General features: G+C 41.5%; 1 long non-coding RNA gene across 1 annotated transcript in view; it reads right to left on the bottom strand.

The window, feature by feature from the left end:
- LOC144600397 (uncharacterized) overlaps window positions 1-21,105 on the bottom strand; it is a 33,757-nt gene extending 12,652 nt beyond the window's left edge. Inside the window, exons 1-2 of the long non-coding RNA XR_013548131.1 lie at window positions 20,803-21,105; window positions 4,286-4,451 (exon numbers count right to left, since the gene is read on the bottom strand). This is a non-coding gene — a long non-coding RNA (uncharacterized LOC144600397). The remainder of the gene's footprint in view (window positions 1-4,285; window positions 4,452-20,802) is intronic.
- Between the last annotated feature and the right edge of the window lie 2,943 nt (window positions 21,106-24,048).

The raw sequence follows: 24,048 nt of genomic DNA, 5'->3' as shown, positions 1-24,048 counted from the left end.
TTAAAGTTTAAATCTATCTCCTAGGGAGGGAAGGGGGAGGGGGGGTTGAGGGGGATGGAGTGGGGGGGAGGGGGGATGGAAGGAGGGAGAGGGGGGAGGGGGGACAGTGGAGGGGGGAGAGGGGGCTGCACCAATGCAGGAGAGGTTTGGGCCCAATGGGTTCACTTGGTCTAGTTGTTTTTAAATGAGAGAAATGCAGTTTATTTAGATATCTGCAGTGCTTAAAACACCCCTTGGTTATGGCTATCTTTAAGTTCATATAAATTAATGCTGAGAAACTTAATCAAATTATCATCTTTTGATGCTGAAAGAAAATTTTAAAAATGCTATAGATTGCCTGTGGGTTTTGCAACATGAGGAGTTGGTTTAAATATTCTGTTTGATTATATCGAAAGCAATATGATGTTCATATCCAATCTCAAGAAGGGTCTCGACCAAATTAAACATCACCCATTCCTTCTATCTAGAGATGCTGCCTGTTCCACTGAGTTACTTCAGCATTTTGTGTCTATCTTTGGTGTAAACCTGCATCTGCAGTTCCTTTCTACTCATTCATTCATTCAGTTCCATTCTTCTGTATCAGTTTACCATTTTTTTAAAATCATTATCAAATTGGTGATTTTGCCTTTCCCCAGAAAGATGATTCGAAGTTTCTAACTGGCATTTAACACGTAGCAGACTGAAAAAAAGCACACTGAAATTTGGTCCACAAAACTAAGAGCTGGAGCTGGAGTGGTGCAGGAGTAGAGCTACTGCCTTATAGCGCCAGAGAGCCGGCTTCGATAGTGATCCATGGTGCTTGTCTGTAGGTTTGCCTGGATGTCTGTACGTTCTTCCTGTGACCTGCGTGAGTTTTCTCAGAGATCTTCGGTTTCCTCCCACCTTCCAGACGTACAGGTTTGTAATTGGCTTGATATAAATATATAATTTTCTCTAGTTTGTGTTGGGTAAGTTGGGTAATGTTAATGTTCGGGGATCGCTGGCCAATGCGGACACGGTGGGTCGAAGGGCCTATTTCCATCCTGTATCTCTAAACTAAACTAAAACTAAAAGCTTGCGTTACAGGAGTTCACACTTGCAAGAGAAAATAAAATTAAAGGATGATATTGCGAGAGAAAGAAAGAATCAGTGAGCAAAATTTTGGATAGAACCATGAGTTATTTTACATTAAATGTACGTTAAATGCAAACAATAGAACTACATTGTTCACTATTCTTTGAAGCCATTTAATGTTAAGGAAAGTTGAGTTAACAACTAAACGACTAACTTTCACCTTTTATTGATATTTTAACATATTGACTACTTCACTTTGACAGTCCGATAACACCTGTAACATATTAACTTAATGGATTAGATCTGGCACTATCTTTAACCTATAAACCTGTACGTCTTTGGAAGGTGGGAGGAAACTGAAGATATCGGAGAAAACCCACGCAGGTCACAGGGAGAACGTATACAGGGAGAACAGGGCGGTACGGTGACGCAGCGGTAGAGTTGCTGCCTTACAGCGAATGCAGCGCCGGAGACTCAGGATCGATCCAGACTGTACGGAGTTTGTACGTTCTCCCCGTGACCTGCGTGGGTTTTCTCCGAGATCTTCGGTTTCCTCCCACACTCCAAAGACGTACAGGTATGTAGGTTAATTGGCTGGGCAAATGTAAAAATTGTCCCTAGTGGGTGTAGGATAGTGTTAATGTGCGGGGATCGCTGGGCGGCGCGGACTCGGTGGGCCGAAGGGCCTGTTTCCGCGCTGTATCTCTAAATCTAAATCTAAAAAATAAACGTACAGACAAGCACCTGTAGTCACTATGGAACCCGGGTCTCTAGCCCTGTAAGGCAGTAGCTCTACTCCTAATTGAACTAACATGTTTAAAGAAATCTAATTAGGTCGCACAAGAATATTTTCCTAGTCTCTAAGATACATATACAGATTCCTGCAAAAGGAATGCACATTGAACACTGATTTTCCAGCACTCTTTGTTCCAGAGCCTTTCTGGCTTATCCAGATTTCCAGACTAACAGAGATCACGTAATAATGAAATGACAATACACCCCTGGCCTGTTCATGCCACCCCTCCAGTGTCTCCAAAGCATCAAGAAGTGCCAGAAACTAAACCAAAACCAATATAAAATGTAAACTGAATGTGAATCGAATGACCTGCCAACCCATTCCTGGCTCCCACTGTCTCTCGCCGTTTAGGGCTTGCGACCCCACTCCCGACTCGCAAAGTGCACCAGCAAGCCCTTCTTCACCCACCACACGTTCCGGTGACACAGCTGTTGTTGCGGCTCATGTTTAGTCTCCGGGGACAGAGCTTTCTTTGGGTTGCTGCCCCTCCTCTCCCCCCGCCCCCTCTTCCCCCAACCCCCCAGGCTTCTGCCTGTGGAGGCAAGCATGGAGAATGTCTTCTGTGCCACCCTATCCACCTGTGACACCAATGAAAGCAACGAATTGCACGACGGCGCAATTAATTTGCCCCCAAGGCTGCTCTGTACATCAACTCTGCTGAGCTCATGGCCATTTACTGTATCAATCTTGCCTTTATGGTGGACTTCCCGAAATGCATTTCCTCACAATTGTCTGGATTAAATTTTAAACAAAAAATATATGCCGATGTCTCAGTCTACTACGGAGTGTTGTGTTCTGACACCCGTGCTACCTATGAATGAGGCATTAAACTACAGCTCAGACTGCTTTATTGGGTCACAGATCCCCTGGCACTATTTGAAAGAAAAACATAGGAGCTATCTTTTTTGTTCTTGCCAATGTTTATTCCTCAACCAACACCTTAAAATAATGATTTGGTCATTATTGCACTGCAGCGCACAAATTGATTTTTGCATTTCCTACAATTCAATACCTGAAAACCACAGTGGAATGGTCCAAGTTATGCAAGGCACTAAATAATTGCAAGTCTGTGTGTCTTTTCAATTAACAAAAGGAACACACTAAGCCTACTTACTAGGGAGAAAGAAAAATCACTTATTTAAATATTTTCCACAAAAAAAGCACTTTCCTCGAACAGGGCTAAAGGTTTAGAATAACATCAGCCTTTTGAGATTATCAGGGAAAGGAATGCGAGCCATTGCAGCTAAATCTATAGTAGCCTTAATGCATGGCAGGCCATGCTAACTCCCAACCAGTGATAAGCACTTCATATTGGAGATTCGATTAGTTCAATTAAGGATTTAGCTGTCTTCATGTTTATCTGTGAAACATTGCATTAAATATTAAGTATTCCAGAGACTGCCGCAATATTTTTCAAAGTTATACTTGAAAGAAGGCGTAGTATAAGATGGGGTATAGAAAATTTAATTCAGTGTTTTAGTCAATTTGTGCTATGCAGTGTGCTCAGTGGGGCAGCAGCTCTAGACATTGAATGCAACCTTTTAGACAGTTACTGTTAGATTCATTTCTTAATAATAGACACAAGTTGGCTCTCGTACAATGAATTCCAATTAATGTGGAGAACATTTGTTTTTAATTATTTCAACACTATTGCGGGAGAGTTCAAAGTTTAAACAACCACATTTGTAAAACAGCACATCAGTCGTTTTAGCCTGGGAAGGTAAAGGACTGCACTGTGCAAAGGACCACCCACATCTCAGAGCATTTATTGCACTGCTACCATGCAAGAAAGCAGTGCGGCCATTAAAAATAATACTCCAAGATACATAGGACCTGTGACAAGGGATTTAAATAATACAACCATTTGCAAAGTTTTGCAATAAACAAAAGAATGAATTGTTTAGCTTAGAGATATAGCATGGAAATAGGACCAGACTGAGAAAGGGCCTCAACGCTAAATGTCATCTATTCCTTTTCTCCAGAGATACTGCCCGACCCGCTGAAATACTCCAGCAGTTTGCATCTATCATCGGTGTAAACCAGCATCCGTATTTCCCACCTACACATGGAAACATGCCCATCGGCCCACTGAGTCACGCAGACCACTGATCGCCCATTAGTCCTATATTATCCAATTTATCCAACTCCCTACACCCTAGGGTAATTTTGCAGAGGCAAATTAACCTACAAACCCGCACGTCCTTGGGATATGGGAGTAAACCAAAGCACCCACAGGAAACCCACGCGTCTACTGTGAGAACGTGCAAACTCCCCGCAGACAGAACATGAGGTTAGGATTGAACCTGGATCTCCTGCACTGTGAGGTAGCAGCTCTATCCGCTGTGCCACTGTGCTGCCTTGAATTTTATTTCAATCAATAAATGCAGCTCATGCAAAATGGTACCTTTACATTTGTTGCAGTGCCTCTATCCTTACCTGGCTCAGAAGGGCATGGGTCCTTTGTGGGAAAGTCTGGGTCTCAGTCTCCTGTATTTCTTCAGTGGAACTTGCCTCTGGTTGGGCCTTCTGCCTACTTTTTGTACATACATCCTGATGCTGCTCTCATCCAGTGCTGACCCTTCTGACAGGATGGCAACTGGCCCTGGGAATGGAATAAGCAAGATTAGTCAAATATGAGGATGAATGTATGTCAAAATAAGAGTGTGGAAGATCACAATAAATTCCAATGCAAACTTGAACAGCTTGAATAAGTTTGGAATAAAGACTGGTTAGTGGATGTCATAGTGAGGTAATACTGCTGTTCATTCCATCCAAACATACATGCAGCAAAACAAATGAATCCAGCCAGCAATTGAAAATAGATTATTAACCAATTTTGTACCTCACAGGAGGCGTATGGTAGAACCAAATTTTTAAGTTGTAAACCATAATCTCGCAAAACCGCAGGCTTTATTAACCACAGAGTCTGGCTGCATTCAAGGAGTAATAATGATTCCCAAAAAAACCCCAAGTAATGACCAGTGACTGGAAATCAGCATTTTCAAATGCCAGCAGCCTCCAGCTAAATCATCCACATTTCACATTGGAAGGTCGGTCTCATTTGTGGTGAGAGTAAAGTGAATGTTCAGATATAAGGAAACATTTTTAGTTGAAATTAGATTTGTTTTTAAATATGTATTTGTTGAATGAAGCACAAAGTTTGTTTCCCATGTAAAAAGAATATTTGGCTCCTCTAATCATACAGTAGCAGTAAACTTTTTATTAGGTGTTAATTTCCCAGTTGACATTAAATATTTATTTTCCATCGAGTAATGTTCTTTGCAACAGCTGTCTGCCTACTCCCTATTAAACATTAATATTCATACTAAGATATTAAAACTTGCAGTTTGCTTGCTAATTTTTATAAACAACATCTAAAAATGAATGTCTTGCTCAGTCAGGAATGATCATATGTTAATTTCAGATTAACGCCTGCCCAGATAACACATTCGCAGTGTGCTTGTTTTTAGCTCACTGTCTTTCTTTCTCCATATTAAAAAGCACTTTGCATCAATTTGATGTCAAGCCTACCTCTGGCGCATTTAATATACTTGGCATTTAAGTGCGAGTTTTACTTTAAATGTATAAAATCTGGACTGTGTCTATTCCAAACCTACTGCTTCGCACAGCTACCTTGACTACACCTTCTCCCACCCTACCTCCTGCATTGATGACATCCCCTTATTCTTGCCCCACTCCAAAGAGGTACAGGTATGTAGGTTAATTGGCTTGGTAAATGTAAAAATGATCCCTAGTGGGTATAGGATAGTGTTAATGTGCGGGGATTGCTGGTCGGCGCGGACCCGGTGGGCCAAAAGGGCCTGTTTCTGCGCTGTATCTCTAAATTTCTCAGTCTCCAAGATGAAGCTTTGCACTCCAGGACATCACAGGCATCCTCTTTCTTTAGTAAACCTGGTTTCTCCCTGACCTGGTGGATGAATTCCTCACCCAAATCTCCTGTTTCCTGCAGTTCTGCTCTCCCTCCTCCTGCCCCAGATGGGAACAAATATAGTTCCCCTGGTCTTTACCTTTCACCCTATCAGCCTCTGCATTCAACTCGTCCATGCCAATCGAAATGCCGATCTACTCTAGTCCCAATTGCCTATGTTTGGCTCATATCCTTCTGAACCTTTCCTATCCATGAACCTGTCCAAATGAACATTAAGTGTTCCCCTGCCCAACATTTCAGCCACCTTCAACATCATCCCACCACCACATCTTCCTATCCCCACCCCTTCTGCTTTCCATAGAGAGTACTCCCTCTAAATTTCTTGGTTCGCTCATCCCTTCCACCCAACTTACCCCCTCCTCAGGCATTTTTTCCTGTAACCACAGGAGAAGTAATCTCTACACCTCTTTCACTTCCATCCAGGGATCCTGCCAGATGTAAACCCTTTCCAACTTCATCTATTGCACTCGTTGCCTCTGATATGGCTCCTTTGCAGCAGCAAAAGCAAGCACAGACTAGGCGACTGTTTCACCCAAAACTTGCACTCTGTTCACCAAAATCTGCTGGAGCCCTTGGTTGCAAACCATTTTAGCTCCCCTTCCCATACAAAGTTTCTGTCCTTGGTCTCCTCAACTGTCAGAGTGAGGCCACGCACCAACTGGAAGAACAGCATCTTGTATTCTGCATGGGTAGCCTACAACCCAATAGTATCAACATTAGTTAAAGTAATACACCCCCGGGCACTGTCCCCATCGCCCCAGTGTGCACCAGGCTGTTTGGCCCAACTCGTCCATGCCAATCGAAATGCCCATCTACTCTAGTCCCAATTGCCTATGTTTGGCTCATATCCTTCTGAACCTTTCCTATCCATGAACCTGTCCAAATGAACATTAAGTGTTTTTATTGTACCCACTTCCTCTGACAGCTCGTTCCAGACCGTACCACCATCTGTGTGAAAAAGTACTCCTCAGGTTTGTAAAATCTTTCCCCTCTCACTCTAAACCTTCTTTATTCCCCTGCTCTCGGGGGGGAGGGGGGGGGGGGGGGGGGTGGGGGGGGGAATTGGTGCATTCCCCTCATAATGTTATATACCTCTCTGCACAATCACCACTCTGTCTCCTCTGCTCCAAAGAATAAAGTCCAAAACATCCCAACCTCTCCTTAAACTCAAACCCTCATGTCCTTGCAACATTCGTGTGAATATTTTCTGTACTCTCTCCAACTTAATGGCATCTTCCCTGCAGCCAGGTGACCAAAGCTGAACACAATAATTCAAGTGTGGTCTCACCTCCATCTTGTGAAAGAAGAAGAAAAAAGAAAAAACTTTCTGGTTCAATTGTACTCCTTCCCCTTCTCTTTTCTTGGAAATGATTTAGTTTCCTAAGCCGACTTCATTTGGCACACAATTTCCTGTATCATTCTATATGCTCTTCATGTCCCATCTTGCTTTCAACTCAATGTTGTCAATACATGCTCCAGATATAAAACTATTAAAATGTTTTATCGCTTTTTTGAGCAACATCTATCAGTATATTTATGATTTCACGGGTGAAATTCTAAATGTGTAGAATCACTGGTTCTACAAATTCGCAAACCACTATAAATTGAGGTGGTGGCCTGAAGAGGTGGGGTTGGGATGGAGTATGGGGTAAAGTGGAACGACCCAACACCAGTTTCAGTTGGGTGACTGTAAACCAACATCCAATATGGTAATTGGTGCACTCCAGGAGAAATATTGTTTGAGAACTCGTGACAGGAAACGTGGATCCCAAATCTGATATAATGCTCACACATATATCCAACCATAATGAATTTCTCTGCTTATAATTCATACACATGTCTAATTGCTGTTAACATTTTTCTTTTAAATTTGATGTCCAAAAGCCTTCACTTTTGTCCTTGGTAACTTCGCAGGGCAAGTTAAACACAGCGCAACTATTGTACATTGTTTAGTCAGTATTTGGTGCAGGAGGAATTCATCATAATGTGGAACTCTAATGATCAGTAGCCTACCTGGTATTGGTGCATCAAAATGAATAAGGTTGGCAAAGGTCAGTGGCAACGATTACTGGCTGTTGCAACGTAATGGGAAACTAATAATAAAGCTGGTCAGAGTCACAAGGGCTTCAACTTCGGTTATTTGCAGATACTTGCCTTAACTATAGATGCAAGATAGCAATCTAAGGAGTTTACACACACATCTCACAAAGCATTGACAATGAAGAAATTTCAGTTGTCTTATTACCCATCTTGGGCAAGTGATTGTTTGAAAAACCATTTATCCTGCAGTACCTTTATCAATTTACTCAATCACATCTAACAACTTCTTAGGTTTGCCAAAAACACCTAAACTATCATACATTTGCTGATTATCTTTAAACCTAAGTATTTCTAAATGACCACAATTTAATTTTAAAATAGGAATTCCAAGCCTACAAACTGGGTAACGTCATCACATTTTGTATGCTATGCATTCATTGTATTTTCCTTGAAAATTGGTGACTCGTGCCCAGATTGTAAAGTCTATGACTCCCTTAAACGTTTCACATCTGAATGGCACTTCCAACATTTTCAAATAGGCAAAAAGGCCCAATCTTCAGCAGTCCAACATCTCAGTATCTGCCACTTTACTTTTTAAAAATGTTTACTAGATCTTACTCGTTAGTTTTCCTTTCAGTTATCCAAGGAAATCTTCAATGCTACTAATATTTTCCCTTGCAGAAATATTCAATTTGTATTTGAAGATTTCCCAATATCAATTCATTGATCTGTTTACTACCTCTTCTGCCTTTGCAATTGAGGCCAGCTCGCTTATCTCAACCGAACATTGCTCCAAAACCCTTTGACTTTTCATTGTCCTTTTCTATTTTAATATTGACTGACCATGTTGTGCTTCTGTTAAACAAAACAACTGCTGGTTAAAAAAAAGTCTCTTCTCCAGCATTGCCCAGACTGGAATCTGAAGCTATGCTGAAAGATTGTTTATGTAGATGTTGTTCTCTTTAGAACAGAGGAGGTGGAGGGCTGACTTAATTAAAGAGGTATGAAATTATGAGGGGCCTAGCTACAATAAATAGGAAGGACACAATGCCTTTGCCAGATGGGTCAGAGATTGAGGAGCATGATTGAAAGTAACAGGTAGAATGATTAGAGGAAGCACAAGAAGAAAAAAAAAATCACCTCAAAGAAAGTTAAGGTCTGAAAGAGGGCAGAGGCAGACAGCCTTAGTAAGCATAAAGAATTCCTGGATATATATACCTAAAGAGTCATGACTTGGATGCCTGTGGACTAAGTGCTAGAAGGTGGAGTTGGGCTGTGCAGTTCTTTCTTGACCAGAATGGACAGGATGGATCAAATGGTCTCCTTCTGTGTTGTAATTTTTTCAATGATGCTAAGACTCTCCCAATGTCTTTAACTACTTACCATGATCTCTATGACAACAACATTAAGAGTACAATGTAGAAACTCTTTACAGGCTCAGGTCATGGAGTCAGACAGCACGGAAACAGGCCCTTCAGCCCAACTTGCCCATGTAGTCCAAGATGCCCTGTCTACACTAGTCCCACCTGCTCAGTTCTGTGGTAAAGTTGGCCAGTTCCTTCGAAAAACAATGCTCTCCCTTACCCGAGCAAAGACCAGCTTATTCGTCAATCGTGTAAAAATAACACTGAATTCAGCCTTTTCTAGGCAGGCAGAAAATAACTGCACTTAATTCAAGTCATGAGCATTGTTAATCCATCAGCTGCACATTTTGAAAAAAACTGAAAATAGAGTGAACTACTTCTACAGGGGAAATGCTTCAAGTATGTGCATAATTCTTGGAGGACTGCAGCAACATGTCTGCATAAGAATGAGATTATAAATTAATAATTATTTATAGCTATTTCAGTTCTATTCATTTCTCTAATTGTCAGTCAGAATATTCATCAATAAAACATAGGACATTTGCTGCTTTGTTGCTACCTGACAGAAACTTTCTGAAAGAGCAGCGGTAACTCTTGTACTTTGCCTTTCTCAATAAACACATTTCCTATGTTAGGACGAGCTACCCAGTAGAGCGAGCTAGTACTGTATGTATCTATTGATTCTGGAGTCCCAATCTATAACATCTTTATAAAGAAGCTGCAACTTCCGTCTCTCCTCATCTCCCTCCTCCTCAGCTCACAGCTGGGCGGCACAGTGGCACAGCAATAGAGTTGCTACCTAACTGTGCCAGACACCCGGGTTCGATCCTGACCATGGGTGCTGTTTGTACACAGAGTTTCCACGTTCTCCCTGTGACTGCGTGGGTTGCTTCCAGGTGTTCCGGTTTCCTTCCACATTCCAAAGACATGCAGGTTTGTAGGTTAATTGGCTTCTGTAAATTGCACCTAAAGTGTAGGATAGAACTAGTGTACATTGGTCGGCGTGGACTTGGTGGGCAGAAGGGCCTGTTTCCAAGCTGTATCTCTAAACTGAACTAAACGAAGCTCCCCGACAGACCCCCCTGGTCAGCACTGTTTAATATAACCACCACTCCAGTTTTGAAGCAGAGAGCTTCATTGTGGAAGGAAGAGCTGACTGCTCAATTGGTAATCAAATTCCGTGAAGGGAATGGCTGAAGAAGAGTCTCGACCCAAAACGTCACCCATTCCTTCTAACCAGAGATGCTGCCTGTCCCGCTGAGTTACTCCAGCATTTTGTGTCTGTCCACAAAGGAAAAATCTGTTTTTATCTGGTATCTGAAAGAGAAACACTGTAATTTTTTTTAAACCTCCATTGCATGAACTCAGTCTTGTAGACAGCCATGATTTTTTTTAAAATCCTTTACTCTATCTGAACAGGCAATAGCCTTTCCAGCCAGTCTCCCATCTCTCCTGATCCATCCAAAATTTTACCCTCAAGCACTAAACAGAAACAAGCCAGCTAGAGACTAAAAATTGACCTGATGCGTAAACCACTCATCACTTTCTGTCCTTAATGTCTTCTATTTTACCTACTTTTTTGGGAATGTGGATAAAATAGTCACTTAAAGAGTTCTTTGATGATGTAGTTCAGGATTCAATCATGCATCAAACACTGGCTGATACTTTAGCCAATGATCTGAGATAAGAACCTCTTGTCCTATTCCTACCAGATGCAAATAAAAGAAAGACAAACAACAAACAGTAATGTTTATTCTACCTCCCTCAAAATTCCAGGAGCTCCAGGTGTAGCCATCTAGACGCCACAAGAAAGGTTTAAGATACACCTGTTCCAGGTTCCACTCCCCTAAACACAAGGCCCTTTTCAAGTCCTCTTCTCATGATTTAACCAAATGCTGATGACCAGTCCTTTGGCCTGGTTTGCAAGTCCCAGGTGCAAGGTGCCAGGTCCAACCACTTCTAGCAGACACTTGAAGGAGATTTATGGAGACAAGCAGCAGGAATCAAGAACCCAGGCATCAAACTGTAAAGTTCAGCCTCACCATTACCCATCCAAGCCCTTCTCTTGGATATGTCTTGTATATTTTACACACTCCCTCTGGTCACCCTGATAATACACTATTTCAGCGCCCTCAACTCTTTCATCACCACCCAGTGTGTTGACAGGATATAAAGAGAAATTAATGCAGGATCTCACTATTTAGGAGTTTTCTTGGTAAACTTCCTTCAAGTATTGTTATACCACTACACTTTTTATTTGGGTTTTGGGAACAGAGTTATCTCAAATACAATTGTCAGTGCATTAACTATATGTACTTAAACAATAGAATCTGATGGTACATTATATCTCATTTATACCCTGTACAATATTTGCAGGGCATTTCATTTTAAAGGCCATAATTAAGGACTCATCCCATTCTTAAATGACGTCCATAAAGACACCGTTAGAAGATGGACACAAAAACCCGGAGTAAATCAGCAGATCAGGCAGCATCTCTGGAGAAAAGGAATAGGTCATGTTTCAGGTCGAGACCCTTCCTCAGACTGAGCAAGAAATGGGAATGGTTCATTTTCACTCATTCTGAAGCTGGATTTATTTGTTCTTAGCAACAGCCAGCAGGCTGACCAAAAGATATTGAACTAGATGGCTGAGTTACTCCCTGTACAAACATATTGGGCCATGGGGGCGTGCCACTGAGTTGGTTTAATTTCCAAATATAATGCTTCTGATATTCATGCTTTGATTCTAGTGTTTTATTTGGCTGGTACCAGTGTGATAAGGACTGATAAAATAAATACAACCACAAAGGTTATATCTTTTGTTAACCAATCATTGACTACATGAACTGCATGCACTGCTTGTTTAAATGTAATGAGAAACATAATTTAGAAATAAATGAATGATCCTCATTCGACAACTTTGGTAACAACCCGCACCCACTGGTTCAATGTTTAGACCTAATGAACCGCTTCTTATAATTAGTGAATTCTTGTAAAGGATACGAATAATACAAGCAATATCCTCCGTGGAAATTAGGAGTCAAAATATGCCACATATTAGTGAAACAAAAATCTAAGTATAGACCAGCTAATCCTTGCTGATTACTAGTGAAAAATATATGATATTGCTAGAATTCAGAGAACTTTTCAATATTCCTTGAAATGTCGTCTTCTGCAGATCAGTATCATTGCTAAGAATTGAAATGTAAGCATATCCATAAATATCTGGAACACAGGGCCAGAGAACAAACAATATTCCAACTGGAGGGATGCACTATGTATTCAATACAATGTCATTTGCACCTCTGCATTAAGTGGAGGAGTTAAACTGTAAATTGCATTAAGAGTTTAAGATTATTTAGATAATCTACATTAGACAAGTAGGAATGATTTAACTTGCAGGATGCTTAAATCTATTCCACAAATCCCACACAAAGAATCATTATGGTTTTCTTGATACTCGGGAGTGCTCCTCAGTTGATTGTATGAACAATTTATGGGTTCCAAGGACCATGCTGTTTGGTGCTTTTATTACAGCAGTTGAGTTATATCAACCTAAACAGATGCCAGCAGCTGTAATGTTGATTTACAGGCTCAATCACTTCCTGGTTATCAAATTGTCAATCTAAAACAAAACAAAGAATAGGTGTGCGTAATTATGTCTGCAACTGAGTGGGAAAGAATTTGAAAGCAAGTAGTGTACAATGCCCCCAAGTACGATCCTTTTAATGCCAACGTACACCCAGCATGTACGAATTACATTTCTATCCCAATTGGAATCCTGGAATGATTTAACCATCTTGTGTCTGGAGTATTCTTTCGAACAAAAATACCTGCTTGAACAGCAGTGGAGGGTCCCAAAATTATAGGTACAAATATTCCACAGCCAGGAAGAAAGGGAATACATGTTTGGACCCAGTTATGGGAAGCTTTGGCCTTATAGATCTAGGCACTAGGTTCCATATCTGAATACAAAATCCCTCTCGAATTTCACCATGTAACATTACACAGGTACAAGTTGAGGTGGTGGGTGGGGTGGGGTGGGGGTAGTTTAATGGAGATGTGCAGGGAAAGTTTTTTGTCAAACGAAGAGTGGCGGGGCCTGGAATGCATTGCTGGGAGTGGGAGTGGAGGCAGATATGATACAGATTTTAAGAGGCTATAAGATAAACACATGGAAGTGCAAGGAAATAGGGGGATATGGATCATGTAAGGGCAGATGTTAGTTCAACTTGGCAACATGTTTGGCATAAACATTGTGGGCCAAAGGACCCATCCCTGTGGTGGGTTCTCCGTTCTAATTGTGATCATAAATTGCAAAAGTTGTAGCTTGCATGTGGATTCAGAAATGAAATGAACAATCTAACATGGTTCTTGCTACTCGAGCCAAGAAGGTTGTAGGTTTCTGCTAATTTCTAATGAATTGGAAGGTGTTGATGTAATTGGCTTTGGTACCTCCTCAAGATATAGGACAGAAGATTACACATGAATTCCAATTGCTCTTCAGTGACTCCTGCTGGAAAATGAGCATGTAAAGATTTATTTCATTAAAATGAACGAGCTCTGCCTCAAAGCTTGAATGAGCTGCTGAAACTGTCAGTTGGGCTGGGGGTATTTCAATCGCCACTTCTGTGATATCGAGTAGGAGGACTGCCAGTAAGTGTCGAGTTAGCAATGGAGGAAAATGGGGACACAAAAAAATATTAAAACTGTTTCAAGTCTTATTGCACAATCGGTTGAAAAGCCACAGGTGCATTCAGTAAAGGTGGGAGTTGCACAAAGTCTTAATGGTTTAGATCAGAGCACTCTGACCGTAGCACTCCTGATAAACAATAGATGTTGCTTGAGTGAGCACGTATTTCAACTGTATCAAGTCCTATCCAATTGTCTTAAGTTTTGATTTTAAAGTACATGATTTACATCAACTTACACAATAGGAGCGTTATTTCATATCACACAAGTTTAGAGTAGAAAGGATCAACCTGTTATCACCAAATTGTTAAGGATACAACACAGAAGGATAACTAGAAAACAGAGTTAAAACAGAACACTGGATGTACTGAGCAGGTTGGGTACTATCTATGGAAAGCCAGAGTTCATGCATCATGTTATTGAACTGTCATCAATCTAGAGCATTAACTCTTTTTCTCTCTCCATAAATGCAGCCCAATCACATATATATTTCCAGCATTCCCTGTTTTTATTTCAGATTTCCAGAATCAGCATTTCTTTGGTTAGGGTACAGCTAGGAATTGACTTACAATCCAACCGTTCATGAGGAGCATGAATGTGTCCAAACTAAACTGCATTTGGGTATCTGGATCTATGGCCATTTTTTGAATTGGCCACGTTTGACTTTGGACTATTATAACATATAAAATATAACATATAACAACTACAGCATGGAAACAGGCCTGTCCGGCCCTACCAGTCCACGCCGACCATTCTCCCTGACCTAGTCTCATCTACCTGCACTCAGACCATAACCCTCCAATCCCCTCCTATCCATATACCTATCCAATTTACTCTTAAATAATAAAATCGAGCCAGCCTCCACCACTTCCACCGGAAGCCCATTCCATACAGCCACAACCCTCTGAGTAAAGAAGTTCCCCCTCATGTTACCCCTAAACCTTTGTCCCTCAATTCTGAAGCTATGTCCCCTTGTTGGAATCTTCCCCACTCTCAAAGGGAAAAGCCTACCCACGTCAACTCTGTCCGTCCCTCTCAAAATTTTAAAAACCTCTATCAAGTCCCCCCTCAACCTTCTACGCTCCAAAAAATAAAGACCCAACCTATTCAACCTCTCTCTGTAGCCTAAGTGCTGAAACCCAGGCAACATTCTAGTAAATCTCCTCTGTACCCTCTCCATTTTGTCGACATCCTTCCTATAATTTGGCGACCAGAACTGCACACCATACTCCAGATTCGGCCTCACCAATGCCCTGTACAATTTCAACATTACATCCCAACTTCTCTGCTCGATGCTCTGATTTATAAAGGCAAGCATACCAAACGCCTTCTTCACCACCCTATCCACATGAGATTCCACCTTCAGGGAACAATGCACAGTTATTCCCAGATCCCTCTGTTCCACTGCATTCCTCAATTCCCTACCATTTACCCTGTACGTCCTATTTTGATTTGTCCTACCAAAATGCAGCACCTCACACTTATCAGCATTAAACTCCATCTGCCATCTTTCAGCCCACCCTTCCAAAAGGCCCAAGTCTCTCTGTAGACTTTGAAAATCTACCTCACTATCAACTACTCCACCTATCTTAGTATCATCTGCATATTTACTAATCCAATTTGCCACACCATCATCCAGATCATTAATGTAAATGACAAACAACAGTGGACCCAACACAGATCCTTGGGGCACTCCACTAGACACTGGCCTCCAACCTGACATACAATTGTCAACCGTTACCCTCTGGTATCTCCCATTCAGCCATTGTTGAATCCATCTTGCAACCTCACTATTAATACCCAACGATTTAACCTTCTTAATCAACCTTCCATGTGGAACCTTGTCAAATGCCTTACTGAAGTCCATATAGACAACATCCACAGCCTTGCCCTTATCAATTTCCCTGGTAACCTCTTCAAAAAATTCAAGAAGATTAGTCAAACATGACCTTCCAGGCACAAATCCATGTTGACTGTTTCTAATCAGGCCTTGATTATCCAAATAATGATATATATTGTTCCTAAGTATCTTTTCCATTAATTTTCCCACCACAGACGTCAAACTAATAGGTCTATAATTGCTAGGTTTACTTTTAGAACCTTTTTTAAACAAAGGCACAACATGCGCAATGCGCCAATCTTCCGGCACCATCCCTGTTTCTAATGACGTTTGAAATATTTCCGTCATAGCCCCTGCTATTTCTGCACTAACTTCCCTCAATGTCCTGGGGAATATCCCATCAGGACCTGGAGACTTATCCACTTTTATATTCTTCAAAAGTGTCCGTACCTCCTCTTCTTTAATCCTCCTAATTTCCATCACTACTCTACTTGTTTCGCTTACCTCACATAATTCAATATCCTTCTCCTCGGTAAATACCGAAGAAAAGAAATTGTTTAATATCTCCCCCATTTCTTCCGGCTCAGCACATAGCTGTCCACTCTGACTCTCTAATGGACCAATTTTATCCCTCACTATCCTTTTGCTATTGACATATCTGTAGAACCCCTTGGGGTTTACTTTTACATTACTTGCCAAAGCAGCCTCATATCTTTTTTTCGCTTTTCTAATTTCCTTTTTAAGATTCCTTTTACATTCTTTATATTCCTCAAAAACCTCATTTACTCCCTGCCGCTTATATTTATTGTATATCTCCCTCTTTTTCCGAACCAAGTGTCCAATTTCCCTGGAAAACCACGGCTCTTTCAAATTATTATTCTTTCCTTTCCACCGAACAGGGACATAAAGACTCTGTACTCTCAAAATTTCACCTTTAAATATCCTCCATTTCTCTATTATATCCTTTTCATAAAACAACAATTTCCATTTCACTCCTTTTAAATCCTTTCTCATCTCCTCAAAATTAGCCTTTCTCCAATCCAAAATCTCAACCCTTGGTCCAGATTTGACCTTCTCCATAATGATATTGAAACTAATGGCATTATGATCACTAGACCCAAAGTGCTCCTCAACACATACCTCCGTCACCTGACCCATCTCATTTCCTAACAGGAGGTCCAACACTGCCCCTTCTCTGGTAGGCACCTCTACGTATTGCTGCAAAAAACTATCCTGCACACATTTTACAAACTCCAAACCATCCAGCCCTTTAACAGAATGTGATTCCCAGTCTATATACGGAAAATTGAAATCACCCACAATCACCACTCTGTGCTTACTACTAATATCTGCTATCTCCTTACATATTTGCTCTTCCAATTCTCGTTCCCTATTTGGCGGTCTATAATACACCCCTATAACTGTTGCTAAACCTTTCTCATTTCTGAGTTCCACCCAAACAGCCTCCTTAATCGAGCCTTCTAGTCTGTCCTGCCAAAGCACTGCTGTGATATCCTCCCTGACAAGCAATGCAACACCCCCACCTCTTGCCCCTCCGATTCTATCACATCTGAAACAATGAAATCCTGGAATATTTAATTGCCAATCGCAACCCTCCTGCAACCATGTTTCACTGATCACCACAACATCATACTTCCAGATGTCAATCCAGGCTCTAAGCTCATCCACCTTTCTTACAATGCTCCTAGCATTAAAATATACACATTTAAGGGACCCATCATTTCTTATTCTCAGTTTATTTCTTTTCCCTTCTTTCTCTCCTACATATTGGGTCTGAGTGTTTCCCTTTTCTGCCTCCTGCCTCACACACTGCCTATTAGCTATCTGTGTTTGAGTCCCTCCCCCCAACCGTACTAGTTTAAAGTCTCCGCAGTTATTTTAGCAAATCTCCCCGCCAGGATATTGGTTCCCCTCGGGTTCAGATGCAACCCGTCCTTTTTGTACAGGTCATACTTCCCCCAGAAGAGGTCCCAATGATCCAGAAACTTGAAACCCTGCTTCCTGCACCAGTTCCTCAGCCACGTATTTATCCTCCACCTCACTCCATTCCTATTCTCACTATCTCGTGGCACAGGCAGTAAGCCTGAGATTATTACTTTGGAAGTCCTTTTTTTTAACTCTCTTCCTAGCCCCCTGAATTCTCCTTTCAGGACCTCTTCCCTTATCCTACCTATATTGTTGGTACCTATATGTACCACGACCTCTGGCTCCTCTCCCTCCCCTTTCAGGATATCCTGGACACGCTCAGACACATCCCGGACACCGGCACCAGGGAGGCAAACCACCATCCGGGTCTCCCGACTGCGTCCACAGAAACGCCTATCTGACCCCCTCACTATAGAGTCCCCTATTACTACTGCTCTCCTCTTCCTTTCCCTACCCTTCTGAGCAACAGGGCCGGACTCCTTGCCAGAGGCCCGGGCACCGTCGTTGCCCCCAGGTAGGCTGTCCCCCCCAACAGTACTTAAACAGGAGTACTTATTTCCAAGGGGTACAGCCACCGGGGTACTCCCTAGTCCCTGCCTCTGTTCCTTGCCCCCCCTAACAGTGACCCACTTGTCTACCTCCCGTGGTCTAGGAGTGACCACCTCCCTGTAACTCCTATCTATAACCTCCTCACTCTCCCTGATCAGACGGAGGTCATCAATCTGCCGCTCCAGGTTCCTAATACGGTCCCTTAGGAGCCCCATCTCATCACACCTGGCGCAGATGTGGATGTCTGGAAGACTATCAGACTCCCAGATTCCCCACATCTGACACCCAGAACAAAAAACTGCCCTGGCAGTCATACTCTCCAAACAAAGCCCCGCGCTCGGTTACTAAACCTACCGCCCGGCCGCTACTCCAACCGCCCACCCAAAAGAACTGAGTGATCTCCTGGGAGAGGCGAAAAACCGGATAAAAAACCCAGGCCAATTTGGGAAAAAATCCGGGAAATTCCTCTCCAACCCCAAGCTAGGCGATCGAAACTAGTCCGGGAGATCACACAGGTCTTACTCCTTACTATCCCCACACAATCCCCACACAATACTTCCCAAGCAACACAGCTTGGTGCTGCTTGCTGCTGCTTGCTACTGCTGCTGCTTGCTGCTGCTGCTACTGCTGCTTGCTGCTGCTGATCCTCATGAGTAACTGAGGGAAAATATTCCATAAAGCTCAGAAGTCAGAGACCAGAATCCAAATTGCCTTATATGATCCATCCTAGGGATGAAACATTGTCTGTATATACTGAACATTCAGGGAGCGCACCAAAGCATAATGTTGTATCCTTATCGTTTTGATGTGTTTATGCTTTATTCTTAATTGTTAACTGTATGTTTGTGTTGTCATTTGTGAGCAGAGCACCAAGGCACATTCCTTGTATATGCACATACTTGGCCAATAAACATATTCATTCATTCATTCATTCATTCATTCATTCATTGCTCTTCCCTCAACAACCCCAACAAGCTTGTTTTAGTTTGGGCATGACTCTTGTGGCCTAGGTACAACATTCAGATCAGCACCACTGTCAACCCACACACATCCTTACCTGGACCAGTTGTAGAGAGCCTTTCTTGCTGACGCGAAGCATCCCAGTCTCCAGCAGAGCAGCCTACATAGTGACAAGGCCCCCATATTTAACAGCTGCCAAGGCTCCACTACCAGCCTACAAGCTGCCACTGGTGGGCATCTTGGTTAATATGGGCGACTAGAGTTGAGGGCCCTGTTGCCATGATTTATGTTTCTGATTTCTAGATACACTTTTACAATCCCCATTGAAATCCATATCTTCGATTATACCACAGGTTCCAAGAGGCAATTCCCCTTCTGCTAAACTCACATTTTCTGCCACCCAACTCCATGGAGTCCAGTCTCAGAACATATTGACAACGGCAGTGCCATCCCTCATCCTTCACTTGCAGAAGACATCCTGGACTTTTGCTGTTTAAACTGGCAAATGTTGTGATTCCATTTGGAGCTGTTGGCAATTATCAATGCCAATGGAAATATTTCAGCTGGCAGACCAAATGCAAAAGACTGGATACCCATGAAGGCTGGTCAACCAAGTGTGGGTCGAGGCTAGGTTTGGCATTAATACCCTCTCTGAATGGCATTTACTCTGTCATAGAACCATACAAAACCATAGAAACTTCAGCACCAAAGAAGGTATTTGTACTGTTCTATTAGTATTGATATTAGAAGCTGTCTACTCTCAAGCTGGTGTCTTGTTTTATAATACTCTAATGAATAAACACACTGATTAAAATTATGTTTTGCTTTTGTCTCGATACAAAACACTGACATGAGAATCGCTTTTGTGAATTTGAGATTTTTTTTCCAAAATTCTATTACAGTGAGAGCAAATGTAAAATGTTGACATTTCATGCAGATGCAATCTCACGTGGTATTCCATTTCACAGCTAGAGGATGTCAGGGTCTACTGAATGGATTAAAAAAAGCAAGTTTTTTATTTTCTTCACAGGGTAAACATGGCTTCTTTTTCATATAAAAACATTAGGCTTAACATAAAATATAAGGCAATGGCAAAAAAGAATATTATAATATGGTATCATTTGGAATTGGTTTAAATGACAATATTTTCTGATTTATGGACATTATTTAAAATAATTCTATTTTTTAAAATTAAATTGAACAGTGGCTTCTCCCATGGGGCAAGATGCAGATAAACAGCTCAACGAAGTCTATGATTTAAGTATCACGCCATCAATCAACATGGGTGTGTGTACGATCATTTTATATTCTCTGAAATATCACTGTGGCCCAATAACAGGTAAATGCACAGCATCATTTCCTTTCTCGCACGCATTGTGTATCGAAGACAATGTTGATTTAAAAGTTATTCATTATTGGCTGAATCCCGTTATATCTTACAATCTCTATTGCCATTAACTTTGCTTAATAATTGTAAATTTCATCCTCTTATAATCACTAACAGGTGTTTCTCCAATAAACTGAGTTTATCGACAATGTCAACTGATCAACTTTACTTCAGTTTCTTCCAGGAGCGATTTTTTTTAGGGAAAAGTTCAAATAAGCGACTTACCTCCAGATACAAGGGTCAGAGTCACAAAGAGGACCAAGAGGGCGAGTGTGTGGAACTTGACGTTCATATTCTTTCTGCTGCGTCTACGGTGTGAACTTGCAATTGCTGTGGAGTGATCAGTCGCTGCGAGAGGAGGCGTGTGTGTGCTCCAGTGCTTGCTGAATGGCTGTTCGGGTCTCAGTAGCTGGGAGTCTTTGTGGGAAGCTGTGTCTTAAATGCATAGGAGCTCAACCGATCATGTGGCTCACGTCTCATACCTCAGCACTCCGTAGGTCGTGCGGGAGGGGCCAGCTTTCTCTGCTCCACCCCACACTAGGAAACCGCCGGCCTGTCCTCTAGGACAATCCAAAGGTTATTATAACTATACAGTCAAACAAACGCTGTCAGCCTGGGACCATGCCAAGTTTGAGGTGGAAGTCATTAACCCTCGTAGTGCCGGATTTCCTGCATGTTTGAGGGAAGTCATTAACTAGTGCGTTTGTTTGGTTTCCTGCGCAGCTGCTTTTCACCAAATATAATCTTGGAATTTTTATTTTCTTTGGGAGGTTTTTTTTTTCTGGATACTTTCCGGTGAAAAAAAAACCGAACCGACGTGACACCGTGCTGCCTCCATCAGCTGAGATTCAAGGCTACCTTCAGAGAAAATAAGTACTGTGGTGAAGTTGTCAGAAATGTTGTGAATACTGGATATTTCAAATATGAGCAAGAAATGCTGGAAATGCATAGCTTTTCACCAAAGTCCAGAAGAAAAAAATGGATACAGTTGAATGGTTCTGATCAGCTTAGTACCCCCTCCCCATTGTAATAAAGGATTTCGTTGGAAATCACTGACCTGCCCGCTCCCCTTACTAATCTGCTGTGTTTTCAATAACGCAGAGGTTACAGGTCCGTACATAACATTTATAATTGGGTTAATATAATGCTGCTGAGGTAACAGTAGTAAAGGTTTACTGACTGTAAAGGTGTTAGGAGGGAACATTTTTTTGCAAGGCATCGTCGAGCTATATTTTGATACTCGGTTCAATACCTGAACAATAAAATGAGTGAGGACGTTCAAATGGTATCAGATTGGTATCAGAAGAATTTAAACTATCTTAGCTTTTTGTTTTTTGTTGGGAAATCCATGTTGTCACCTTATTGTGGCTCCATTTAAGTATCAAGAATTTAAGTGCCATTCTTTTATTTTTTAACCTATCAAATAAACTGTTCCGCATATTGGAGGGATGGGGCACAACCAAATGCAGGGTTATAGCAATGAGAATGATAAAATCTTGCTGCTCGAATATTGATATAAAATGTGGTTACATTTCCTGTCACACTTCCACAAATCAGAAAATGTTTGCAGAAAGAAAAAGTACATTGAATACATTTCGCCTCTCCCTTTGAAAAGAGCAGTGTGCCATCGATTGGAAACGTTAAATGAAAGTAAATTGGAGAGTGGAATGTTGCAAGGAAGAGACCGGCTAAATGCATGATAGGTGTGAAACTGAAACGTCGGTCATTTACAAACAAGTCAGTTGACTTGTAATAACATTTAGTTCAGCAATAAAACAATGCCACTGTGACAGGAATTTACAAATAAGAATTGACAGCACTGAATCTATTGGAAGGCATCCCTTAAATGAAATGACTCTGACTGCAACAGCTTCGACATGAGACTGCAGAGTTTTCCAAGAATCGAGGTGGCTCCACTGTCTGGGGAATTTTGGGACTGCAGCAGAATTTCTGCACTCTGGGAAGCGACAGAACAGCATTGGAAATAGAAACATAGAAAAATAGAAAATAGATGCAGGGGTAGGCCATTCGGCCCTTCGAGCCATTCAATATGATCATGGCTGATCATCAAAATCAGTGCCCTGTTTTGGCTTTTCCCTCATATCCCTTGATTCCCTTAGCCCAAAGAGTTAAATCTAACTTTCTCTTGAAAACGGTTCCTTTTATTTAAAAAAAAAACCCAGAAGTCATCAATGGATTTACTCCACTGCTGCAGTTTCAAACTTAAAATCACCAGCACCTTATACTGTTGGGACTTGCCAAAGATTTGCTCAGATTTCAGGTCCAAAATTCTTAACATTGCAAGTTGGCTTTTTATGGAGAATAACTGCTCTTAAATTAATAAATGCACATTGAGAATTTTTATTGAGATTACCAAGCCAGAATTCACAGTAATTTAGTATTTTTATATCTTTATGAACTTCCATGGTTAACCCTCAAAACCAGCAAGGAAAGAATTTGTATTGATGTAAGATTGTTACATTCCGTGTTTGAGAATTAAGATTTTGCTGCAATCATTGTCACTCCTGTCAGATCAACCAGTCTGGAGGCATTTCAAATAGTGCATGATGGAAGTCTCTTACTGGTTTAGGCTTGTGCAGATATCACACTGAGACCACTCAAGGTAGTTCTCTTCAGGAAACCTAATTGCAAATGCTAGTCAACATCACAATTTGAACTCGGGTCTTCCAGCTTAAAATAGACGGCTTACTGGAGTGTGAACACCAGGCCTCAACTTCAGTAAAGCTCTTAGAAAATGTGCTTTACAGGCCACTTCGTGATACAGCTTTAATTTTTCCCCAGCACAGTTGTTGACTTTTACCTCCCTCTCCCTCTGCCCATGTCACACATCAGCTTGTGCTAATCTGCTCTGTAACCAGACACCAGAACATGCGGCACAGTACCAAGGTTGACTCCCCTTTCATTTTCCCTTCGACCCCATGTTGATCCAGCCACGATTGTAATTCCCTTCTCAAAAAATGACATCTGTCAAACAGATAATTTCTTTTATGTCAAATTACTTTATGGTATTAATCTTTATGTCTTTTTTTTGACATGGTCCTTCAGTAAGTCAATTTGTGAAAATTAAACTTAAATAAAACCCAGAGTCAGCAATTTCTTTGTCCTTGAAGTATTGTTTTAGTTTTTATCATTTACTCATTAGTACCTGCACTTTGAACTGCTTGCTGTGGGGAAGATTGAGCCTGTAACAGCTTCCCAGGCTCCGTTATTTGCTTAGTTCTGCTATGAATATAATAATTACAAAAGAACATGATTCCAATTATTTGTGAACTATTGTTCAAAGGGAAAACCCATTCCTTTCTTCAGCTGTTGGACTTGGCTGCCATTTCTGAGCAACCCTCTGTGAAGCTCAGCATTTACCAAGGGAAAAAATAAATGGTGAATCAAGGATAATATTGCATATTTATGTACTAAAGGAATCCCTACATGTTGGGAGACAAAGGTGCCAAG

This window comes from Rhinoraja longicauda, chromosome 15, assembly GCF_053455715.1.
Source record: "Rhinoraja longicauda isolate Sanriku21f chromosome 15, sRhiLon1.1, whole genome shotgun sequence".
In the NCBI taxonomy this organism is placed as follows: Eukaryota; Metazoa; Chordata; class Chondrichthyes; order Rajiformes; family Arhynchobatidae; genus Rhinoraja; species Rhinoraja longicauda.
The sequence above is the reverse complement of the archived record's forward strand: the minus strand, read 5'-3'. Positions and strand labels throughout refer to the sequence as shown.